General features: G+C 36.3%; 1 protein-coding gene across 4 annotated transcripts in view; it reads right to left on the reverse strand.

Moving 5' to 3' along the window:
- Positions 1-20601, reverse strand: part of LOC100005923 (uncharacterized) — a 47040-nt gene that overhangs the window by 12705 nt on the left and 13734 nt on the right. For all 4 annotated transcript variants that reach the window (XM_068220519.2, XM_068220520.2, XM_068220518.2 and 1 more), the window contains exon 5: positions 12896-13714. The gene's annotated coding sequence lies outside the window, so the exon portion shown is untranslated. The remainder of the gene's footprint in view (positions 1-12895; positions 13715-20601) is intronic.

The following is a 20601-nucleotide window of genomic DNA, read 5'->3' on the forward strand; positions in this document are numbered from 1 at the left end:
ATATATGTCATTCTCCTCAATCCACTGCAGGGCAATTAGTATTGCAATTAACTCTGTTGTATATACTGATATATTATTAGTTATTCTTTTCTTAATATGGGATTGATTAACTGGGATATACACTGCTGCGCCTGTATGGCCTGTTTGTGGGTCTTTGGATCCATCTGTAAATAAAAATATTGATTCTTTATAATTTTTTTCTAAATAATTCTGCACTATATATTTTGTTGGAAGAATATTATTGTTATCTTTTAACTCCTGTTGTATATTGAGATCTACTTTAGGTAATGGAAAAAACCATGGCGGAATATATGGGATTGGGACTGCCTTACAGTATTGCAGTTGATCTAATCCAATTATTCTGGCTTTTGCCTCAGCTATCCATCCGAAACCTATGAAATTAGTTTCCTCATGCTCCCAACATTCTAGTAATGTTCTTTTTGTTGGATGTGATTCAATTTGTCCCTGAATGTTAACCCAATATGCCATCATTAATTTCATTCTCCTAATGCTTAAGGGCATTTCTCCCATTTCAACCTGCATAGATGAAACTGGTGAGGTTCTAAATGATCCACTACAGATTCTAAGGGCCTGCGCTTGTAATACATCTAATTTTTTGAGGTTTGACTCTGCTGCCGACATGTAAGCTATACATCCATAATCAAGGTCAGATCTCATGAGGGCCCAGTATATATTTTGTAGTGATGTTCTACTCGCTCCCCACTCTTGCCGTGACAGGCAACGAAGTACATTAATAACCTTTTTACTTTTTTCTATGATTTTATTCAGATGATCCTTCCATGTCAGCTTTTCATCGAACCAAACCCCAAGAAACCTTACAGTTTTTACTTGTTCTAGTGGTTGTCCATATAGTTTTAAAGCGAGTGATATGGTTTTATGCTGTCTTGAGAAACAGATGACCTGAGTTTTTGCAACAGATAGTTTGAATCCCCATTTATTTGCCCATTTTTCTACCTCAAATATCGCATTCTGTATTTTCTTTTGTACAAATGACACATTCCGACCTCTAATCCATAGTGCCCAATCATCTGCATACAACGATTTTCCTATAATAATAATAATAATAATTCGTTACATTTATATAGCGCTTTTCTGGGCACTCAAAGCGCTTTACACAATGGGGGGGGAATCCCTCTTTCCCTCCCTCACAATCCCTCTTTCCTCATCCACCACCAGTGTGCAGCATCCACCTGGATGACGCGACGGCAGTCATTTTGCGCCAGACCACACACCACACACCAGCTGATTGGTGGAGAGGAGACAGAGTGATGATATGCCAATCATGATATGGGGAGGGTTAGGAGGCCATGATGGACAGAGGCCAGTCGGCAGATTTGGCCAGGATGCCGGGGTTAAACCCCTACTCTTTTTCGAAGGACATCCTGGGATTTTTAACGACCACAGAGAGTCGGGACCTCGGTTTAACGTCTCATCCGAAAGACGGCGCTCACTGAGCAGTATAGAGTCCCCATCACTATACTGGGGCATTAGGACCCACACAGACCGCAGGTTGGGCGCCCCCTGCTGGCCTCACTAACACCACTTCCGGCAGCAACCTAGCTTTCCCAAGTGGTCTCCCATCCAGGTACTGACCGGGCGCAGCCCTGCTTAGCTTCAGTGGGCGACCATGTGAGAGTTGCAGAGAGCTAGCTGCCGACACCTATACTTTGTTCAATCTGAGAGAAAATGTCGTTTATCATTATATTGAACAATAATGGGCTGCAAACACTACCTTGAGGAGTTCCATTTTCCACTGTGTATTCATGTGAATATTCTTTTCCTACCCTAACTTGTATTTTTCTTCCAAATAAGAAATCCATGACCCAATTATATGTTTTGCCAGTGACTCCTAAAGATTTTAATTTAATCAGCAATCCCTCTTTCCAAAGCATATCGTATGCCTTTTCTATATCAAAAAAGATAGCTATCACAACTTCTTTGTTAGTCTGTGCTTTCCTGATGTCTGATTCCAAACATAATCCTGAGTCCATAGTATTTCTGCCTCTGCGGAACCCACTCTGATATGGAGAAAAAAGGTTTTTGCTTTCTAAAAAATATGTAATTCTTTCTGTAATCATTCTTTCCATTATTTTGCATAAGTGGGATGTCAGTGAAATGGGTCTATAGCTAGAAGGATCTGATGGATTTTTTCCTGGTTTAAGTATAGGTACCACTATAGATTGTTTCCATGCTATAGGTAATTGACCCATATCCCAAATTTGATTAAATAAATTCAGTACTATTTCTAGTGATGCCTCTGACATGTGTGACAACATTTTATAGCATATTTCATCCTTACCTGGGGCAGTTTGTCTTGCGCTAATGATTGCTCGTTTTAATTCAAACATATTAAATTGTAAATCTAAAGGATTTTCTGTTGTTTTTACTTTCTTTAAAAGATCAGGATATTTAGTTAATGTACTATTTCTGCATTTCCTAGCCTCTTCAGAGAGATTAACTGAACTATGTACATTTCTAAAATGTTGGACTAATAGTTCCGCCTTTTCTAGGTTGCTGATCGCTACTATATCGCCATACTTTAACACTGGTAATTCATAATTTCGTCTAACACCTGCCATTCTTCTAATCATACCCCACACCTCTGATAATTGTACCTCTCGTCCAAGACTATTGCAATATTCTCTCCAGAATATACGCTTTTGTGTTTTAATAGTTTTTCTTAATATTGTCTGAGCCTTTTTATACATGATCATAGCTTCCAGTGAATGGTGTTTTTTAAGATGTCTAAATGCTTTATTTCTTGCTTTAATAGCTGCTTTACAATCATTATTCCACCAAGGTACATTTTTAGTACAACCAACTCCTTTACTTTTAGGTATTATTTCTTCGGCTGCTTGAATTATTTCATTAACAATTTTATTATTTAAAATGTTTACATCTCTCTGGTTTATTATTTGTATTGTCATAACTCTCTTATCACATAATTCCTAAAATTCTTTCCAATTTACTTTCTCCAATTTCCATCTTGGAATTCTCTCTTCTTTTTCATACATTATCTTTAATCCAATTTTAGTTACTACTGGGTAATGGTCACTACCTATTGTATTGTGCTTGAGTACTTTCCATGTGCTAACCGCTGCTAATGGACTACTAATAAATGTTAAGTCTAGTACGCTTTCTGTATTTTTAAAACAATTATACCGTGTGCCTTCACCATTATTTAGACAAACTAAATATTTTTCATCTATAAATTCTTCAAGAAGAATCCCATTTGCATCATTACTATTACTCCCCCATAATGAATTATGTGAATTAAAATCCCCACACCATAAAACACTGTCTTGTCGTACACCCATTACCTTTAGTTTTACAACTGTGGAATTTTTTTTTTATTTGATCAAATCGCAGTAAAATAGTAATACTCTGGAATATTTCCCACAGATTTTATAACTGAAAATGCATAGTTTTAGTTGAATAATTTAACTGTTAAAACTCCCGTCTTCTGCTGCAAAACCAGCTAAGTTTGTATATAGAGGTAAAGTTGGTTTTATATTCGCACATACGTTCATTTAACTGTCTCTATATTGTTTACCACGCTATTTTAAATATTTAATCAGAATTAGCATGCAAGTATGACTTTAAAACAACATCAACACACTATCTAATTGACTGTAAACATGGTTGTACTTTCATAGTCATTGGCTACTAATATGATTTACCAATTAAGAATTTGGTGCACTTTTCTAAAATCACATTACTAAGCAGAATGTCTGAATATCTGAATATAAAATCAACTTTACCTCTATATTTTGTATTTTTCCGCCCAACCCTATTAATTAGAAACACACAGCACAAAATGTTTTTAGAGTTTGTGTCATGTTTATAGACAACAATATATAGTTTTAGTTTCAGAAATAAGTAAAACTTCAGTTAAATTTGAAATGAAAACAAGCAAAATACCATGCCAGAGGGGTAAAACAAAACGTTTTCAGTTTGAAAAAAGATTATTTTACTTACCCAATTGTTTTAATATAAAACTCACTTAATTCTGTGATTTCTGAAAATGAAACAGTTTTTACTTGTCTAAAAATGTTTCTTAATTTTAGAATATCTAGATATTGGAACAAGAAACAAGAGGAAAACTCTACAAATAAAGAAACTGACCTGCACAATGGAGGATGTTTTTATATTTAAAATGACAGATATTGATATTCCATTGGACATTGGTCCAATATCCTAATAACGAAACATAAAATACTGCTAATAAAACCACTACCTCCCTGATATTCTGAAAATTAAAGGTACTACTTTATTTTGATGGTCCATTTGAGTATTAGTAGGCTGTCTTCTTAACATCTGTTGATACCGCTCCTTTAACAGACTGTCTGTAGAGGATGAGGGAGCTCTCAAATTTCATCCGTAATATCTTCATTTGTGTTCTGAAAAAGAACGAAGGTCCCAGGGGTTTGAAACGACATGAGGGTGAGTTATTAATAGCAGAATTTCATTATTGTGTAAACTAATACTTTAAGTTAAGCCTTATTCTATGCCAGCTAGTAGTATTTGAGCTATATATCATGTGCTCGAAGCTGCTTCAGTTGCTTAAAAGGATGAGACTGGTGAAGTTATGCTACATGGAATTGCAGAGGATATAGGACTCGATGGGAAGTTCAGCGTGAGTGTCGTAGTGGGCAAACTGGCAGTGCCCAGTCATTGGGCCACTCTTTGGTCCGATTCAACGACAGATATAAGGTTGTTGTGGCCAGCCATATCAGTAGCCATGTTTCCACCCACTTATTTTTCTGTGGATTTTAGATTATTCCTTACGAAACGGATACACTAAGATGTGCTTAAATAAAAAAATATAAGTGTTGTGCATACAATGGTTAACCGTTATATCCAATAAGAAAGATTAACATAGACTATACAGGAAACACATTACAGAATAAATTCCATTGAAAGATTCTAACGTGATAGTAGTATTACGGTTTCACGGTATTGTGATTACTGCACTAAAATATATCCTTTTTAAATGTCTGAGTTAAAAACAAGAACTTTTTTTCTGCCTTGAATACAATGGCTGCATCCGTAATTGCATACTTTCATACTATAGAGTACGCTAAGAATAGTATGCGAACCGAGTAGTATGTCCAAATTCATCGAATTCGAAAAAAGGTATGTGAGAAGTACCCGAATGACCTACGAGTTTCTGAAGTGCGCATCTGATGGATGCTACGCTATCCCTTTATACACTCCGAGAAATTCAATGGGAGTGAAGCGAGATGACAAAATGGCATCGGTAGTACATTCGAGCTCCATTCATCCTGCATAGAACATACTTTTCTATCGGTAGTAAATTAAAATGCAGTACCTACTTAGTAATAACCGATTTCAGACACAGCCAATATATTTTATTTATTTACTTATTTTTTAAACTTTTTATTTAATATTTTTCAATATATTTTTTTACAGAACAACCCCATTCCCCAACAATTTTAACCCCTAAAGATGAGGGAATACATAAAAAAAAAAAAATATATATATATATATATATATGTATATATATATATATATATATATATATATATATATATATATATATATATATATATATATATATATATATATATTTTTTTTTTTTTTTTAAATAAATGAAAGGTACTGCCATCATAATTACTTTTTAGGATATACATTTGTACATCAAGTACATTGTGTTACATTGTAGTTACCTCAAATGACAGTGGTGATAGGTTAAGTAACATATCTAAGGTTAAATGTACATATCTAAACATGTCGTAATACTATGGAACAAAATCAATGCCTAAAGTCTTGAATTAAAAAGCTTGTTGAATATCACAAACTGAAAAAAATAATACACCGTATTAACAAGTTCTTGCATTTTAATGACTTGAATTCCAGGGTTTGTATTTTTAGGTCCTGAAATTTAACATATCTGTATATTTAAGCTTTGAATTTTTCAACGAAAAATATTTCAAACACGTTTTCATACTTAAAAATTCAATAATTCATATTCAATTTTCAGATTTCACTTACAAAATATTCAATACCCTTTAAAATACGATGTATAATATTCAAAAGGTAATTTTCAGTTCATTTTATTTCAGTTCAAAAATTCGCTTCCATAAATTCAGTGGATCAAATTCGACTGTTAAAATTCAACAGTACATCCGGGAACTGCAGGAAAAGCAATAGATTGCAGATTGAAGATCGCCAGCTGCTCTAGCTTTCACCAGCAGGTGGAGATGGAATAATGTAAGATTTTTAACCCAGTAAACAGGCGAGAAAAAGGCTATTAAAGGCACAAAAGTAGCATTTAATATTGATATCAATGTTTTGGACATTATAAATGATAAAAAGTATGAGTAAAATGAGTAAATGAGGTTTTAGTCATCTATATTTGCCCTTATGTAACGGAAGCCAGCTGGTGATCGCGTAAATCTCAGTTCTCGGATCCAGTGACAGACGTTGTTCTGCAATCTTATCGGAGCTTGTCTCCCATGCCGGCTCGCTCCCTCCTCGGACCGGTGCAGTTACTTGCACACAAACCGTCTTTTGATGAATATGATGTTACACATTGTCTATCTTTATTGACTCTTTCTTCCATAGACGCGAAGTATTATATTGACAGCTAAAGAATATAAACGTAAGAGAAACAGGAAAGGAAATATTATAATAATACAAAATAGATAAACATTAACAGGGCTAAGAACAATTACGAACAAAGATATTCAAAAGCAGAGATATTTTATGAGAATGTCACACAAAACAGTTTACTTGGAACTGTTAAACAGTGTTCAGGTATGATTTAAGGTTGGTTATGGATGGGGCGTCTAATTTAAAATAATCTAACATAACGTGTGAATGCATTAAAGGAGCGTCTTCAGTTATTATTTAAACGCAGCTATGTCAGGATTGGGATAGGTTATATAATTTCATTATTTAAATTATGATTGTTAATATTAATATTTTATGACATGTATTTGGGCTATTGCGCTTAAATAAGTCATGATTCTAAATTAATATTTCTATTTATCCTTTTTATCACTCTGCCTGTCTTTCTCTTCTTTTTTCTAATTATTGGGGTTCTGCCACGGTTAAACGTTTGCAAAATGTCTTAGTTTGTCCAGAATATTGTTTTATTGTTATGTAGCCTATAGGCGAGAAAAATGTAACGCAAGTGGCAATGTCGCAGCCAATTATAAGTAATAAAATGAGTTGCCTGTGGTTTGATAATAGGCAGTTATAACTGACTTTAATTTGTTTTCAGTATTAAATGAGAAAACCATTATTTATAACTTTTCAGCGACCGTTTGTATTTTATGATTAGCAATGTTGATCTTTTTTGCAGTTATTAAACATATAAACTTAATTAAACTGGTTTAAATTTAATATAGTTGTCACTTCAGCTAGTTTCATAAGATTAATGTTTAGAATGTGTGGTTTGACATGCGTGGTTGAGTGGTTTCTGCAAATCATGGGATTATTACTGAGCTGTAATCGCCATCTACTGGAGAGAATGTATTTGCTCATTTATTCTATTAACTCTTTTCTGCAAGTCTGCTTTATGATTTCACAAAGTCAAACCATTATTTTTTTTATTTAATATTTTGAGATGATCATATTTAAATAAACAATTGCTAGGGTAACTAATAGTTTTTTTTTTTCTTGTTTTAAAAAAAATCAGTAGCCTATAAAATCATAATTTTTGCTTGACAAAGTTATTGGTTTAGGATTCTGGATGCATTTTTGCTAAATGAATGTTGGATACTCTCTCACTAGTTAAATCAATTATATTATCAGAAATGACAGATAGGCTATAAGAAATCCATTAATATTCATCACTCTTTTTACAATTGTACAAGCAATTTCGCGCCGACGTCAGCTCCACTTTCGGAAATGGTAAACAGCGAGGTGTTATTCATATAATCCCAAGCATGACATGTCATGATAATAATCGAAACACTCTTGTAGGCTATTCTTATGCTTGGCCAAATGTCATGACTTTCACTTTTATTTTACATTATTATGCACAAGCCCAGATATCATCTGAAACTTCGGAAGAATTCCTATTATATATTGGCAGCCATCCAGCATCTCTTAACCAGTTTGATATGCGGCGCTGGCTCTGACCGGCCACCGGAGCTCGCGGCCACTCGTTCGTCTTTGTCGTGTGCAAGGCACACCACACATGCATAAAAACGTCAATCATTTCATTCATTCATCAATTCATTCATTTTCCTTCTGCTTCGTCTCTATTTTAGTGGAAAAGCAATATTCTGGACAAACTAAAGACATTTTGCAAACGTAACCGTGGCAGAACCACAAAAAATAGAAAAAAATAAGAGAAAGACGATATCAAAGTGATAGCTACAAAGGATAAATAGAAATATTAATTTAGAATCATGACTTATTTAAGCGCAATAGCCCAAATACATGTCATAAAATATTAATATTAACAATCATAATTTAAATAATGAAATTATATAACCTATCCCAATCCTGACATAGCTGCGTTTAAATAATAACTGAAGACGCTCCTTTAATGCATTCACACGTTATGTTAGATTATTTTAAATTAGACGCCCCATCCATAACCAACCTTAAATCATACCTGAACACTGTTTAACAGTTCCAAGTAAACTGTTTTGTGTGACATTCTCATAAAATATCTCTGCTTTTGAATATCTTTGTTCGTAATTGTTCTTAGCCCTGTTAATGTTTATCTATTTTGTATTATTATAATATTTCCTTTCCTGTTTCTCTTACGTTTATATTCTTTAGCTGTCAATATAATACTTCGCGTCTATGGAAGAAAGAGTCAATAAAGATAGACAATGTGTAACATCATATTCATCAAAAGACGGTTTGTGTGCAAGTAACTGCACCGGTCCGAGGAGGGAGCGAGCCGGCATAAGCTCCGATAAGATTGCAGAACAACGTCTGTCACTGGATCCGAGAACTGAGATTTACGCGATCACCAGCTGGCTTCCGTTACATAAGGGCAAATATAGATGACTAAAACCTCATTTACTCATTTTACTCATACTTTTTATCATTTATAATGTCCAAAACATTGATATCAATATTAAATGCTACTTTTGTGCCTTTAATAGCCTTTTTCTCGCCTGTTTACTGGGTTAAAAATCTTACATTATTCCATCTCCACCTGCTGGTGAAAGCTAGAGCAGCTGGCGATCTTCAATCTGCAATCTATTGCTTTTCCTGCAGTTCCCGGATGTAATGTTGAATCTTAACAGTCGAATTTGATCCACTGAATTTTTGGAAGCGAATATTTGAACTGAAATAAAATGAACTGAAAATTACCTTTTGAATATTATACATCGTATTTTTAAAGGGTATTGAATATTTTGTAAGTGAAATCTGAAAATTGAATATGAATTATTGAATTTTTAAGTATGAAAACGTGTTTGAAATATTTTTCGTTAAAATATTCAAAGCTTAAATATACAGATATATTAAATTACAGGACCTATAAATACAAACCCTGGAATTCAAGTCATTAAAATGCAAGAACTTGTTAATTCGGTGTATTATTTTTTTCAGTTTGTGATATTCAACAAGCTTTTTAATTCAAGACTTTAGGCATTGAATACTTTAGGCATATAATACTTTTCCACCACTTCAGAAAAATATCAGTCTTCATTTGTAGACATGCAGTCATTTTTTCCATTATATAGACCTGTTTTAGTGTTTAAATCCACCGATATATTTTAATTTCAGAAACATTTATAATATTTCGGAACAGTAAACATGTCAGGCTAAATAGTTCAAATGAATCAATGACTTTGCGATCGTCACTAGTTTCAAAAACACTGATTTGGATCTTTTCTTCTAGAGATACTGTTGTCCTAAAAAACTTAAAAAAACGTTTTAAAAAATGCGGTATAATAGAACATTTTGGCGGTTTTAAAACCTTGACTTCTCCAAATACCTTAAAAACGGTTATCGTCCCATGCCTAATTGGGAGAACAAACCAGTGGAGCTCATCAATGTAAAAACATCTATAATGTTGTTTTAGTCGTTCTAAAATCCCTCAGCCAAAGTCCACCATCACAGTGGGTCAGTATTATTATTATATTATTATTTACATTCACAAAGAGCCTCTCAAGCCTCCACGAACATTCATTGCATCTTCATCTTCTGGGGTAAAGTCATTTATTATAGAAGAAAAAAGTGGCTAACCTACTTCTTCCCGATCGTTTTTGGCGTCAGTTTATCAGAAAGTGACGGTTTTCTTCTCTTTGACGTGTTGGATGGAAATGGTGCTTTATTCGCAAATGTTTTATGCAGTTTTACAGTTTTTATAAAATTTTATAAAATAATAAAATATGGTTTAGAAAAACCTGCACCTTCATTTACTAAAAAACAGGTGGCTCAAGTATTTTAAATAACATTTTTATTGCCGTTCACAAAATGAGAGTCAATATGAAGTCGTCATTCATGCGGAGACATACATTCTGACAGCAGTAGTCATATTTGCGGACAATCTAACAACTTCAAAAATCAGTCACATTAGAACATTGTAACTCAAGGCAATAAAAAGCAAACGAACAGGTGAAACCTGTTACAATGATTATGAACGGTCAAGAATCTAGTGCACAGAACAATGATACGTTTTCAAAAGTACAAATCAGACCTAAAATGTGACAAAACCAGATTTCAGCGTGCATTTGCAGCGATTTTAAGTAAAATCCTAGGCAGCTCTGATTGTGTTCACATGCTTAACAGTGATCTTCACTTCATCCATTCACGAGTGCTTACATGACCACACAATAGTCATTGAAAAGATATACGAGCGATCTGCTGACAAATGACCTGATAGACGCGGCTTTCAAACTTGCTTAATATTGATGTATCTTTAAAGAGCATGATGATCACTGTAGCCAATCACAGTAATATCTGCTGAGCATGTGAACATAATGGCCAATCAGAGGTGATTTAGGCCCCGTTTACACTAGTGCGTTTTAGTTTTAGAACGGTGTTCTAGATCAAAAACGATCCGCGTCCACATTAGCGTTTCACCTAGCGTTTCTGAACATATCTCCATCCATACTACGCCACCAAAAACGTATATCACGTGACCATTCGCGCACTCTGGGTTCTAGTATAAACAGGAAGCATGTGTCTCGCTCGGCATTTGGTTATTGTTGGTCAACAAACGCCGGTTGAACAATGAACGCAAAGAAAGCAAGAGAGGTATTTTTGTGGACAGACGACGAGGTCGAGTTGTTACTAAACGTAACAAATGAATACCTGCACAATGCCGCCTAAAACAGACAATAGTGCAAACAACGCTCCCATTTCTGTGCCCATGTTGTTGTTTACAGTGAAGGCTGGCCTGCTGTCTCCCGGTAGCCTTAAAGCCATGTGTTATAGTCATGTGATAGGGGCTTGACGAATAAGGGAAGGATACGCAATGACACAAAAGCCCCAACCAGGTAGCGAATCTCAGCAGCCCCACCTCCGTTTTCCCCCATCCACACTGAGACAGAGCAGCAGCGTTTCAGAATGAAAACGGGCTCATCAGCGTTTCCAAAACGCTCCATTTTCGGCGCTCCAAAAACCTTGGCGTAGTGTGGACGGATGGCGTAACAGTGGCAAAACTTATGCGTTTTCAAACTAAAACGCATTAGTGTAAACGGCGCCTTAGAATCCACATAAAATCACTGCAAACGCGAGCAGCAAACTAAACGCTTTTGTTTTTAAATCTTGGTAATGATCATTCCCGAAGTCAGTACTTCTGAAACAATTAGCTACTCTTAAAAGTAACTGCTGTAATTGATGAGGCTAAACCCCAAAAGACAGTCCTCTAAGACGAGTCTAAGTTGATCTTAGAAACGGCGTCACCAATAGAGCTGCAATGAACTAAGACAGTGCTTTTGGGAAACGCAGCCCTTAAAAGTGAACATTATGGAAAGCATGCTTCCAGCCAGGATTAAGAACATTGTCAACTGATTTGCAGATGGACAGAACATTGAACAGTTTGCGGTTGACTAATGGCTCGTTTCCACTGACTGGTACAGGACGGTTCACGTTTGCTGAAGAAATAACGTGTTTCTTGGCTTCGCCTTTTTTCCCGCGCTCCACTCTCGCGTTTGTCCTTTTCTTTCTGAATGTGTCACTCTCGTGTTTGTCAGCTTCTCACAGGATCGGGTTTCCAAAGCTTGTCAATAATCAAGTGCATGTTATTATCATCAGATCAAGAAGTTTGTTATTTCAGGTAGAGACACGCGGCGAGCGCAAGAAAAAAAAAGCGAAACCACTCGGGTTTCAGACTGGCTCGTTAAAAACTATGTTAAAATCCGCTCTTCTCCATGGCTTTGTGGCTTTTTATCATGACGACGACCGGGTTTGTTTGCAGGATCGACCATGGCTGCATATGTATTTATAATTCCGCTGTAATCTCTCGCTGTGTATTTCAAACATGGCGCGTCCTTTGTTTACATTCTGGCTTGTTGAATCTACGAATGACGTATCTCTGTAAACCAATAGCGTTCAGCTGAGCGTGTAGCTTCACCTTTTGGGACCCTTTCTGCAGTTTGGGACCCTTTCGAAAGGGTCCCGAAAAAGTAGTACGGTACGGTTTGGTTCGGTACGTCTTTTGACAGTGGAAACGGCCATAAAATCGTACCAAACCGAACCGTACCGTACCACTCAGTGGAAACGGACCATAACTATACCAAGCACAACAATCTCCTTATTATTAACATACGTCCTTAGTCTTTATTTTGGTCTTGCATCTGTTGGAGCAACAATAAAAAACTGACGTAATGAATTTTCAGTGTTAACACAATCCCCAATGGTTTTTTTATCTGTACACATTACAAATACAAACATACAGAAACTGTTTCCTCGTGCGTGAGGTACTTACTCATGTGGTCACTTTAAATCCTTCCACAGGGACTGCATATTACCGGCTCCTCTCCAAAGTGAGTCCTCAAGTGTCTGTCAAGCTTTGCTTGAAACTTCTTCCACATTGGTGAAAGGCTTCTCTCTGGTGTTCCTCAATTCTCATGTGGTCTTGGATGTATGGTTTCAGATTGAAGCTCTTTCCACACTTGAAGGCAGATGTAGGGTTTCTCTCCTAACATGGACTTTAAGGATTCCCTCTTTTCCTGAAACTCTTCACACACTGAGAACTTAGGTAGGCTTTTCCTTCAGTGTCACTTCACATGGAATTCAGAGCAATCCTGTTCATTTAAACTCTTTCCACGCTCAAGGCAGACGTGTCTTCTCTTCAATGTCTTTACTAATATGTCCGTCAACTCTTACTTCCTGAGAGAAACTTAGCCCACAGCAGGTGGAATGCTGTTGATGAAAGTTTCCTTTCCTGCTGAAACTGTCTCCAGTGTTTTTTCTCTTGTGGACTGTCTAAGTTGAGCTAACCTCCTTCCACACTGTTGACCTGTATAAGGTTTCTCTGCTGCCTTGGATTGAGCTTACTTCACACTCCAAACTCTTAACACGTGAAAGATCTCTCCGTCTGAAAGGGTTGGTTTTGTTGTGTGGGTGAAAATTCTTTCACAACGTTGTCAGGGAAAGTAATGTCCCGTCCAAGCAAATTTGAAAAGGAACATAAAAGGTTTTAGTCTGTGGGCACCTGTAAATCGTCATGATTCTCCCATATTGAACTTTGTTGTCCATTTCCTTCAGTACTTCACTGTCCTTTATCAGCCCAACAAGATCTAATCTGAAGAGAAGCAAACGCAAATTAACATCAGTATTACAAAGCAAAAGACTTCCCAGAAGGCACAGCACGTCAACATGATTGATGTTGAACACCAATGTCGTGGGGCGTTGCATTTTGGGTGGAAATTAAAACTGAGTTGAGGTCTGAACTAGTGCTGTCAATCGATTAAAAAAAAAATACAAATTAATCGCACATTTAAAAAAATAATAATTGCGATTAATCGCATTTAAAATACTGAAACTTGTAATTTTGGCTATTCAAATGTAAAATTAATGTAAACGCAAGACAAAAACTATTTAAATTTAAAATATAATTTTTTATAAGAATTAAAATTCAAAATATAATTGTTTAATAGAATTTTTGTTTAACTTGTAACACAGATTTCTTCATGTAAACAACATACCCACAATAAACCATCAAGATCCTGGCTTGACAGCCATATTTATTACAGAAATGAAAACACAGGCATGTTAATGACATTTAAATTTCAAAACAATCAATGCCAATAAAGAAAACATTGATTTCCATGTTGGATTCTAAGTGGACTGCAGAAAAATGCCAAAATACAGGAACTGCAGATATGGAAAACGAAAAATTATAATAATAAACTATAGAATACAAACTGTTGCACTCATTGTAACGTTTTATTCCTGTGAGTTGAGAACATTAGTTACAGAGTGGAAACAATTTTGCTTAATCCTCCTTTACATTCATCCAGTTGCTAAGACTAGGAGTATCCCGCAAGTGCATAGAGACTCCCAAACGCCGCCAAATGAATGATAATTTCTCGCAAACCGGTCGTTAAATACATTGCACACCCCTCTCCCCCGCATCCCTCCTAGCTCTTCAGGTAGCCTATGTTGCGCGCAACTCACCCCCACCGTCCTTCAGGTACGTCTCGCGCGCACACGCCCCTACTCAGATACGTCGCTCACTCCACCCCTGACACCCCTCAACGGGCCTGACACAGACACACACACAGATAGACACACACACACACACACAACGCACTGCAGACGTTTTTGCCCCAACGGCCTTCCATACAGGAGCGACTCCCCTCAGATTCAACACGCATGATCACGTTCATCAAATTTGCTTAAACTAAGCGTCCTAAAGAATTACTGTATTTCACAAGGATTCTGACACAACAACGTGAAGCATACGCTTTCGTTGCGTTTAATGAGAAAACACGCTAAACTTGGAGGGCTCATGCTGAAAGGCAGAGTAATGCCCTGTCTTTGACAGCTCGCGACTTTACCAGAGACTTTCTGAGTACATTTACAGACACCAATACTCCGATTTTAATATGATTAAGATTATACTCTTATTAAAGTTCTACCGTGTAGCCTAAGCAGTGATTTTATTACCTTAAAGGAACACCGAGTCACGAAATGCGGAGGATTTTCTTTCTGTTTGCCATGCGGCATCAACTTACAACAGAAGTCGAAAGTTAAAACTGAAACACCCGAAATTGCATGAAACTTTGGAGAGCCTGGTGATGCGACTAATTGTTTTATACTGGAACTTGCCTTCAAAAAGTGCTTCCTTGGTCTTATCCACATTTCTTGCATGTTGAACACACGTCCACCACAACAGGAAGTAAAAAAAAAACCTGCAACTGCGTTAATTGCGTCAATTTTTTTTATTGCGTTAATTATTTAAAATTAATCGCATGCGTTAACGCACTAATTTTGACAGCACTAGTCTGAACCCAATGTCACGATATGCATTTTGATCACTTACCTAAAAACAACCAAACATCAACGTCTAATGATGTCACAGCTTGACGTTGTGTGGACGTTACCACTATGACGTCTATCAGATGTTGGATTTTAATTGCCATACCTGACAAATGTTAGTATTTGATGTCAATATGCATTGGATTTTGGTCACTTACCAACGCAACCTGAAAACAACCAAATATCAACATCTTATGCTAGGCTTGTGCGATTAATCAAAGGCGATATTCAAGTGGATTTTGTCAGTAAATCCAGTTCTAATAAATCTCCAACAGGTGTGCTAAGCTTGATAGGGGAGTGGCGTTAATAAGCGGGGAATTTAGGCTGCAACAATGAATCGATTACAATCGATTACTAATAGCATTGGCAATGAATTTCATAATCGATTTGTCATGTCGTGCAATGCGGAGACATTTGATTATTAAAAACAAACTTTAGTTGAGCGCGGAGCGGAGTAAACACACCCTGCGTCTCTCGCACTGATGCCAGCAGGGTTCGGCACCTCATAGACAAGACAGAGTAAAAAAACAGGCAGAGGTAACGTTAGAGGAAAGATACTTGGCGAAGGCAGAAAAATCTGTGCGACCCTAGTCATCCAAGGCGTGGGAGCATTCTAAACTAAATAAACCAAAAAAGTGTGTTGAAGGCTAAATATGCAAGCGTGATGACAGGAGTACCACGGCAGCGATCCAGCACCTGAAATGCAAACATGTTGGAGTCTTTAATGAGGAGGAAGAGCGCAATAGCAGGGTAAATCACTACAGAATCTCGCTTTTGTTCCGTTTTGAAGTATGGAATGTAATGTTCCTGGTGTTTACTTGTTATCCAGCTTAAAGCATGGCGTGAAAAATTCAAACTGAGTTTCGGAACGTTGGCTGGCGCTGAGCCAAACAAACATGTGTCATGTAATCACAATTATGCAGTGTTTTTAACCACCCAATGCTTATTTTATGTTTTGGACATACAGTTGAAACCAGAAGTTTACACACACTGTATAAAAAGCCACATAACCGTTTAAAAAAGTCAGATGCTAATGTGACTAAACTTTTTCTCTTTTAGGTAAATTAGGAATATCACATTTGTTTCTGTTATGCTTCATAGCAGAATAATGAGAGATATTTTTGAAGAAATTGTTTCAAGTTCAAGTTTACATACAAGATAATTCTGCCTCTGAAAAAGCTCAGATGATGGTGTCAAGCTTTTTGAAGTTTCTGATTGGCTAATTTGAGTTTATTGGAGGCACAACTGTAAAATATTATTTAAGGAAAACCTCAAACACACTGCTTCCTTATGGGACAACATGGAAAATCAATAAGCCAGAATCAACAAAAAAGCCAGATTACAATTTGCTAAATGACACTGGGAAGAAGACTAATTGTTGTAGACATGTCCTGTGCTCAGATTGGAGCTAAGATTGAACTGTTTGGCCATACTGACCAGTGTTGCATTTGGAGGACAAAGGGGAAAGCTTACAAGCCTAGGAACACCACCCCAACTGTGAAGTATGGGGGCGGCAGCATCATGCTGTGGGGCTGTTTTGCTGCAGGAGGGACTGGTCCACTTCACAGCATAGATGGCATCATGAAGAAAGAACATTATGGAGAAATACTGAAGCAACATCTCAAGACATCAGCCAGGAAATTAAAACTTGGCCACAAATGGGTCTTCCAAACAGACCATGACCTTAAGCATACTGCCAAATTAGCTTAAATGTGATTAAAGGACAGCAGAGTGAATGTTTTGGAGTGGCCATCACAAAGCCCTGATCTCAATACTATAGAAAATTTGTGGGCAGAGTTAAAAAAGCTTGTGCGAGCAAGACAGCCTACAAATTTCACTCAGTTACACCAATTCTGTCAGGAGGAATGGGTCAACATTCCTTTAAATTATTGTGAGAAGCTTGTGGAAGGAGACTCAAAACATTTGACCAAAGTTAAACAGTTTAAAAGCAAAGCTAAACAAAATACTAAGGAAATGTGTGTAAACTTTTGACTGCCTACTAGAAATTAATGTCAAAATTCTCATTATTTTGGCATTTAGCAAATGTAAATCATTTAGGTAATCCTAACGGACCTAAAATAGTAAACGTTTAGTATGATTTACCATCAGACATTTAAAAAAAATGGTTATGTTCCTTTTTTTAGGGTGTATGTAAACTTCTGGTTTCAACTATATAAATACACACAAGTGCTAAGAAAACAATACATTTAGAGTTTGTAAAACACACAAGTCTATGGAAGTCTAACAGTCCATTCAAATATAATTTTCTGATGGGTTTTATTCATATCAGATACACAAAGTGAAAGTAACAATAAAGTTCAGTCTATTCACGATCAAGATCATTTATATGTTTAAACAACAACAAAAAACGGAAAAACATAATAAAAGGGATACATCTGTCATACAGCGCTATTGGGGCTGCAGTGTGTCACGTGACAAACATGACGCAACGCTAAGGAAACATTAAGGGTAAATGTTCTAAAATAATGATCGCCTAACATAACTCTCTCCCGGGGCCAGATGGAGGGCTCTATTTTGACGGTCCATGCGCAGAGCGCAAAACGCAGGGCGCAAACGCTTTCAGGGCGTGTCAGAGCGCGTTTTTGCTAATTTAAGGACGGGAAATCTGCCTTGCGCCGTGGCGCATGGTCTAAAAGGGTTGAGTTTATTTTCTTAATGAGTTATAGGTGTGTTTTGAGAATAAACCAATTAGAGTCTCATCTCCCATTCCCTTTAAGAGCCAGCTGCGTCGCGCCAAGAGCGCATTCGCTATTTACAGGACGCAAAGTAAGTCTTAGTGGAAAAAATTAGCATTTCACAAGCAAACAGTTAACAGTTATTAAACAGAAAACTGTTAAACAGAGCATCTACTGCGTGAGAATGACAGATAATGGATCTACTTTCACATTCGCTCTTGGATAGCCAAGAAACCTTTACGCACAGACATCAATTAGTCTATAAATAAATAATTTTGTTTGTTAAGCGCAAATATTCGTTTCAAAACTATTTCTAAATTCAGTTCTAATTTCCAGCAAACGAATAAATGAACAATAATAACAAAGTGTGCTCAAAAACCTGAGTTATATCCTAAAACACATGCTGTGCCCCATATGCTCTAAAACCTGCAGGTGGGCAAATCTAAGCTTGTTTTTAATAAAACAAATATAAATATGGATATAATAAATAATACTGCTAATAATAATAATAACATTATACAAAAGCAAATTGTTATGAATGAACTGAAAAAGCCTCCCGAGATGAAGACATAAAGCAGTGATTTTTCATATTTATGTAGGCTAGAAAATAATATGTTTTGTAATATTTTAATCCTTTATATTCTATATCTATTCTTATTATATCCTATATATCCTTAATATTTAATTTTTTTCATATGTAAAGATATTTGCCTGTTGCTCTCTTGTGCGTATTAAGCAGTTTGTAAGCGAGGCGCAACTCTGCGCCAGAGTTTAGACCGGGTTTGTTTTGGTCTAATGAAAAATCTATTATAGTTTCTCAAAATAGCAACGCGCCAGCGGTCCGCCTCAGAACGCCTTCCTTTTTAGACCAGAACGCCTATGGGCGCACAAATGAGCGCTAATGCATTTGCTATTTAAACAGCGTAGCGCAACGCCTCAAAACGACTCTTGCGCCAAGCTGAAACTACCAAAAGACTACTGCGCCACGCCTTGCGCCACATTGCGCCGGGTGTATGATAGGGCCCGGAATCTGTCAAACTCCGCAGTGAAAGGGTTAATAACAAGTAAGGCAGCAGTGCTATAGTTAATTTGCACTTTTCATTGGAAGACTGAAGACACGTTTTTATTCACTCTCCTTTTTTGATCATTGTAGTGGCTATTTTCTCTAAGGAGGCTCTCTCAGTGGTCAAGAAACAAAGTCTTACCCGGGATGTCTTTTACAAGTTTTATTCTTTATAAAGAAGATCACAGTCATACAGCAACAACAGTTTCTGCAGAGTGAGATACTAAAGCCAAGTGTGTTCACCCTTTTATCTGGTTTGTACTGCTTACGAGGTCAACTCCCAATAAGGCCTCATCTACAATTACGTCAGGCGTCTTCTGCTGTTCGTGCGATATGCTCATAACAACCACACATCCTTCTTAGGATAATGAAAAAGCTTTCACCTAAAGAAATATAGTTATCTATAAAAATGTACACATAGGTTTTATGATGAACATATGGAGAACACAGATACACACACATGTAATAATGAGTCTTAGACAAGTTTCTAACATATAAAGCTCATCTAAAAATGAATTTCCATTACAATCATTCATTTTTCCATCTGTAGTCATGTATAGCTGCACTGCAAAAAAAGCTTTTCTTAGTAATTTCGTCTTGTTTTAAGTCAAAATATCTAAAAAATCTTAAATCAAGACAAGAAAAATGGCATGAGAAAATGAAGTGATGCTTCAAACTTCAGTATGAGATTCTGTCTCATTAAGATTATTTTTCTTACCCCATTAGCAAACAATTTTGCTTGTTTTAAGCAAACAATCACTTAATTTTGAGGTGTTTTTTTTTCAGAAAACAAGACATATTTCATCTGTCTCATACGTATCTTGATTTAAGATCTTTTTTTTTTAGATATTTGAATTGGAAACAGGACAAAACTACTTTTTAATTTTGATTATTATGTGTTGGGTTGCGGCTTGAAGGGCATCCACTGTGTAAAACATATGCTGGATAAGTTGGCGGTTCATTCCGCAGTGGCGACCCCAGATTAATAAAGGGACTAAGCCGGAAATAAAACGAATGAATGAATAAATGAAGGATTAACAGCTCAGGGATGTTCAAGGACAACATGTTTGTGCACTCTCTAAAGATTTTAGTTCTGTTTTTGAATAAAGGGTTGGAAAAGAATGCTTTTTCCCCCTTTTTTAAAAAAAAATATCCGATTCATCGATTAATCTAAAAAAATAAAAATAAAAATAAATCGACAGATTAATCGATTATTGAAATAATTGTTAGTGTTGTATGATGGAGTTGAGAATGTGATGGACTCCCACACCAAACACCTGTTCTTAATTTTGGCCTATCTGGCAAAGAAATGTATACTTTTATTGTGGTCATCTCCTCAGGTGCCTTCCTTTAAAATGTGGCTTTCTCAAGTATGTGCGTTATTTCCAC

The sequence above is a fragment of the Danio rerio genome, chromosome 4 (assembly GCF_049306965.1).
Source record: "Danio rerio strain Tuebingen ecotype United States chromosome 4, GRCz12tu, whole genome shotgun sequence".
Classification (NCBI taxonomy): domain Eukaryota; kingdom Metazoa; phylum Chordata; class Actinopteri; order Cypriniformes; family Danionidae; genus Danio; species Danio rerio.